The 6,326-nt window shown below is 43.1% G+C and overlaps 1 protein-coding gene and 1 pseudogene across 1 annotated transcript in view; both read right to left on the bottom strand.

The window, feature by feature from the left end:
* Positions 1 to 3,494, bottom strand: part of gprin3b (GPRIN family member 3b) — a 7,122-nt gene extending 3,628 nt beyond the window's left edge. The window contains exon 1 of the mRNA XM_037690655.1: positions 3,416 to 3,494. The gene's annotated coding sequence lies outside the window, so the exon portion shown is untranslated. The remainder of the gene's footprint in view (positions 1 to 3,415) is intronic.
* A 2,191-nt stretch (positions 3,495 to 5,685) lies between these two features.
* LOC119423262 lies at positions 5,686 to 5,804 on the bottom strand (annotated as a pseudogene).
* Positions 5,805 to 6,326: the final 522 nt, after the last annotated feature.

The following is a 6,326-nucleotide window of genomic DNA, read 5'->3' on the forward strand; positions in this document are numbered from 1 at the left end:
CCCCCATCTCTCTGATTTGCTACAACCATATGTCCCACCACGCTCCCTGAGGATATCCTCCCGGTGGGACGTGTCCGGAACACCTCACCAGGGAGGCGTCCAGGAGGCATCCTAAACAGATGCCCAAGCCACCTCAACTGGCTCCTCTCGACGTGGAGAAACAGCGGCTCTACTCTGAGTCCCTCCCGGATGATCGAGCTTCTCACCCTGTCTCTAAGGGAGAGCCCAGACACCCTGTGGAGAAAACTTATTTTGGCCACTTGTATCAGAGATCTCATTCTTTCGGTCACAACCCAAAGCTCGTGACCATAGATGAGGGTAGGAACGTAGATTGATCGGTAAACTGAGAGCTTCGCCTTTTGACTCAGCTCTCTTCACCACGACAGACCTGTACAGCGCCCGCTTCACTGCAGACGCTGCACCTATCCGCCTATCGATCTCACGCTCCATTTTTCCCTCATTCGTGAACAAGACCCCAAGATACTTGAACTCCTCCACTTGGGGCAGGACCTCCTCCCTGACCCAGAGAGGGCACTCTACCCTTTTCCGGCTCAAGACCATGGCCTTGGATTTGGAGGAACTGATCCTCATCCCGGCCATGTCGCACTCGGCTGCAAACTACTCCAGCGAAAGCTGTAGATCACGATCTGATGAAGCCAATAAGACCACATCATCTGCAAAAAGCAGAGACGCAATCCTAAGGCCACCAAAACGGATCCCCTCAACACCTTGGCTGCGCCTAGAAATTCTGTCCATAAAAGTTATGAACAGAATCGGTGACAAAGGGCAACCTTGGCGGAGTCCAACTCTCACCGGGAACAAGCCCGACTTACTGCCGGCAATGCAGACCAGGCTCTGACACCGGTCATACAGGGACCTAACAGCCCATATCAGAGGGCCCGGTACCCCATACTCCCACGTCACGTCACGTCTAGACTGGACTATTGCAATGGTTTATTATCTGGGTGTCCAAATATTTCCTTAAAGCGTCTTCAGCTGATCCAAAATGCTGCTGCCAGAGTCTTAACTGGAGTTACTGGGAGAGATCATATCTCTCCAGTTTTAGCTTCTCTCCATTGGCTCCCTGTCAAATCCAGAATAGAATTCAAAATCCTACTTCTAACCTACAAAGCGCTCAACAACCTAGCTCCATCTTATATGACATCTCTTATTGTTCCATATTTTCCTAACAGAGCACTTCACTCTCAGACTGCAGGTTTACTTGTGGTTCCTAGAGTTTCCAAAAGCAGAATAGGAGACAGATCTTTCAGGCTCCTCTCTTGTGGAACCAACTTCCAGTTTCTGTCCATGAGGCTGACACATTGTCCAGTTTAAGACTGGGCTTAAGAATTTCCTTTCTGGTAAATCCTATAGTTAGGGTTGGCTTGTCATGCTGCTATAGACTTAGACTACTAGAGGACAAACTGACCTCATTTCCTTAAATGAATTGTTAAAATTGAATAGTTTTCATTTGATACTATTTCTATCTTAACATGTGATTCTTGATCTGCCATTGTGTATCTATTCCTACCAAACCCAGCCGGTCAAAGCAGGTGGTCCTCTTGTCCTGATCCTGGTTCTGCTAAAGGTTTCTTCCTCATGAGGGAGTTTTTCTTTCCTCTGTCGCCTTCATGCTTGTTCAAGATGAGAGTTCAGTGATGGAGTTAAACTCAAAGCTGCTCCTCAGATAAATAATGTTCAATTATTATTTTATACATGAATGTTTCTGTTCAGGCCCTGAGACGACTTCTGTTGTGACTTGGAGCTTTAGAAATAAACTGAACTGAATTGAATTTTAATGCTTAAAGCTAGTTGTGTTTTGTTTTGTGTTTAAATATATGTTGTAACTTCTGGTTAAGTTTAGTCTTTGTTAAAACTAAACTGATTTTGTACAAAGTGTTTAATAGGTTGTGTGTGTAAAATTTACACTCTTACATACTGAACTTCACTGAGTTCTTGCCCTGTGTCGCTCTGTGGCATGAAAACATCCACTGACTATTTTAAGTTATTAGCAGCTTAAATGTTGTCCTTTCTTCTTTGCCTTAATGGTGGTCAATAAGGCACGAATGCCTCAGGTAACACCACGAGCTTCACTACCTCCACCATTACAGCTATCTTTGTTTGTCCGAGGTTAGCTCAGCCTGGGTTGCATTTCCTCGTGGGACGAGTGATCTCACGTAAAATATTTAATAATGTTCTAATAGAAACAATTTCTGAATGTTGTTCATGCTGTGTTAATGCTACATGTTTGTCTCTTGACCCTACAACTGGGTACCATTACAGTAGACCTAGCCCATTTCTGGAGTTTTAATTAAGTATTTTAATCTACTAATAAACATGATGGATGATGATCATATTGCTTTATGCTAGACCACTGGTAAGAAGGAGTGATTATTATTATTATTGTTTCATATTGCCTAGTGATTTTTTCCTAAAAGTTAACTTATGCTACACTGTGTTTCTTAGACTGTGGCTAGGATGCTTGAGAAGTGGAGTGTGCTCCATTCACACAAGGGGAGCTGTTGGTCAGGCAGGTCTTGTTGTGCCATTAACTCTAAAATAGTTATTGAATCAAGGGTTTACTTGTGGAGATAAAACTATATGTTAAACAACCCGTTAAAATACACCAGAATGCAGGAAATGGCATCTAATTTATTCAATTTTTTGGGGGGGAGGACCCCCGACTAGTGTGTCCCTCCCCATTTTACAAATGCTTGACGCTAATGGCCACTGCGTTGTTCAAGCCAAGAGCCACTGTAAGCACTGGGGGCCAACAAAAACCTAGAGGTCAGATTGTAGGATCACCCTGATGTGAGTTTATAATTACATGATTTCATTAATAATAGGTCGTGATCTAAAGTTGGCAGTTTGAGTCTCCAGGGCTGAAAATGAGTCCCACTCCCGCCCTATAACAGCCTTTCAGCTTTACTGACTGCTAGCTCAACTTTTGGATCTCCTCACACATAATGTGACTGGATATTATTTATATTGTTATTTATGAATATATAAAGATTCAGACGATTATGGCTTTTTATTCCGCCTGTGTGACTGAAGCATCATTTTCCAGGTATGAATGGAAGCGAGGCTGCGGTTCGGAGTCAGGACCGGTTCTGGCCCACCTTCATGTGGCCCACCTTCATGTGTGCCATGCCTCCACCTGCCAGTGCTCATTTTTACGCAGAGCACACCGTCTCTAACTGGAAGTGCGACAGTCTCGGGTTGTGCACGCTGCACTTTTTTCAATCGATGTCGGAAGAAAACAGAATTCATGCACGTGAACCTGCGCAGAAGCTTCAAGTGATGTCAGTCAATTAACATTCGAGTCACGCGCTGTGCTCAGCCATTGATCCCTGCTGATTTAATCTGACCTTGCAGTCGATGATGATGATGATGCACGAAGAAGATGCGGCTTTACCTTCATGTCCCGAGCGGATCTGCTGTTTGAGCTTGATCTGTGCACGCGCTGTTGATGTAGAGATGAAGCCCAGCCGCGCGGATCAGGAGGAAAATGTAACCTTGTGTGGGTGACAGCAAGCCACGCCTTCCAGCACAATATGAGTCTTCAGAGGAATCGATCCTCCGGAGCCGCGCGCGCTGAGTGAGCGCGCAGGAGCCGCGGAGCTCCTGGTCATGAAGACTCCACCAGAGTCCTGGAGCAGAGGAAGAGGAGATCAGACACGGAGGACACCTGCGCTACAGATGCTGTGCCTCCTGAGGAGATCCAGCTGGTCCCTCTGCACCTCCTGCTGTGCTCCTCTCTGATGGAAGCACCTCCTGTCTGTGCTCCTCTCTGATGGAAGCACCTCCTGTCTGTGCTCCTCTCTGGTGGAAGCACCATCTGCTGTGCTCCTCTCTGGTGGAAGCACCTCCTGTCTGTGCTCCTCTCTGGTGGAAGCACCTCCTGTCTGTGCTCATCTCTGGTGGAAGCACCTCCTGTCTGTGCTCCTCTCTGGTGGAAGCACCTCCTGTCTGTGCTCCTCTCTGGTGGAAGCACCTCCTGTCTGTGCTCCTCTCTAGTGGAAGCACCTCCTGCTGTGCTCCTCTCTGGTGGAAGCACCTCCTGCTGTGCAGCTTTGTTAAAGACATCATGTGTTTCTGAATGAAATCATTATTTTTAGGGCAGACCTCTGAGGACAATAAAAGACTTTGTGTCATTAGATACATCATTTTCAAGAAATATCACTTCACACAAATTAAAATGAACCAGTCTCCCCCTTTTTTAGAATATTTGAACTTTACATTTGCAACAGGCTCGATTCACAAATATTCCTAGCATCACTCAGCCCTCTGTGAGTAGCAAGTGGCTGTCAGGGCACTAACAGTCATGAAGCTGATGGTCCTCCATGGTTCTGGCTGTCAGCAGCAAACTGGTTGATAGAAGAAGGTTCTGATTGTTGCTGCTCCTCTGACTCAAGAAGTTTTGGGTAAAAGTTGAAACGTTTCAACAAAGAAGAATCAGTCGTTACTCAACATGATTAAGTAACTCCCTTAACTCGATCCTCATGTTCCTCCCGTCCCCTCACATCAACACATGACTCATGCATGACTTTCATTTTTATATTTCTAAACATTTCAATTCAAAAATAATTTATTGAAATTAAATATTATTATCATTATATATTTCATGATTACAGTTACACTCATTCAATTCAATTCAGTTTATTTCTGTAGCTCCAAGTTACAACAGAAGTCGTCTCAGGGCTCTGAACAGAAATATCCTGATGCTCAATAATCCAGGTAGAAAAATCTAAAAAAGTTAAATCTGGACATTCAAAAAACAAAACAAAAAAACTTTTCGTCTTTCATCCAGAAGACTTCCTCAGTGTGAGGTGCTGTAATCAGCTGAGCAACATCTCTGCAGGTTACAGTGAAGCCAAAAGTTTAAGGGTCACCAGAGAAGATCACCATCAGCTCCACATTCAGATCTTCTCCCCAGTCAGGTCAGAATACCAGATCTTGGTGCTCATGAGACACGATGAGGTAAAATAAATGTTGCATTTCCACGGTTTTCTTTCTTTTGGCCATGTGAAGATTTGTGATGTATTCAACTGTAATTTTTAAATTTAAAAATCCACACTGAAATTGTAGTTGCTCTAAAAAACGAAAGGTAAATGTCCCATTTATATTCACATCAGTGATTTTCAGTATTACAGTGAAACTTTACACATAGTAAATTATAGTAAATTATAGTAAATTATGTGGGTTACTGTTAAATTTCAGCTTGAATGACTGAAAATATAAACGCTCCATAGAGTTTGATCACATTTACCTTTTTACAGTTACTAATGCACATGCGTAAAAACAGGCACCAGCATGTATAATATAGTATTAAAATATTTTATCCAAGCCATTTGACTGACAACAAATATAAATAAATAAATAGACAGTACTGATTGTTTCATAAATGCGTATAAGACCATGTTTCTAACGGCTGTATTGAGGAATATGGGCCTCATGTGGAAATCATATTTTGGTAAGTCATAAAGCAATGTTGTATTTTATAGAAGCACAAGATCAAAAACACCAGACTGGTCCATGAGAAGTGCAAAAGTTGTGTCTCACTGACGTGCGTAGCATGAAGAAGGGCTTTCCTGATCATGACCTTTGAACCAGAGGTTGTCTGTCAGAACCAGGGGCGATTCTAGGATCTGACCTTTAGGGGGCTTAGCCCCCATTACTGACAATGGCTCTTGGCACCTGGTATTCCAAGGCAGTCTCCCATCCAAGTACTAACTAGGCCCGACCTTGATTGGCTTCCGAGATCAGACGAGTTCAGGTGTATTCAGGGTGGGACGGCCATAAACGAGGAGCTCCGTCACAAATAGGACTTTTAAAGGATCATAGCCAACAAATACTACACTTATGCAACCAGAAGTTGCAACACATATTTATGAATAAAATACACAAAACAAAGCACAAGTAGCTTTAAGCATTAACCTTTAATTTAACTATTATCCGATGACTGTGAAGTGTTTGTAATGCAAAACCCCGACAATGTTGTTGAAGGAAAGGAGGGTGTTGCTCCTGCAGGTAAGGTGTGTTTACCTTCAGGACAAATCGACACTGGTCCACTATGAGAAGGTGCTATTTATAAGACTTAGTTTAGTGCAGCTCCTCAGACTGAACAAGTCTTTTTTTTTTTTTCATTTGGGATAAAAGACAAAACATTTCAACAGAAAGAATCTGTCCAGAGGATTTGACTTAAAAAAAAAAAATTCTAAAGGGTTCACAAACATTCAAGCACCACTGTATGTACATACATACATACATGCATACATACATACATACATACATACATACATACATACATACATACATACATACAT

Source organism: Nematolebias whitei, chromosome 16 (genome assembly GCF_014905685.2).
Source record: "Nematolebias whitei isolate Nwh7 chromosome 16, NemWhi1, whole genome shotgun sequence".
NCBI classification, from domain to species: domain Eukaryota; kingdom Metazoa; phylum Chordata; class Actinopteri; order Cyprinodontiformes; family Rivulidae; genus Nematolebias; species Nematolebias whitei.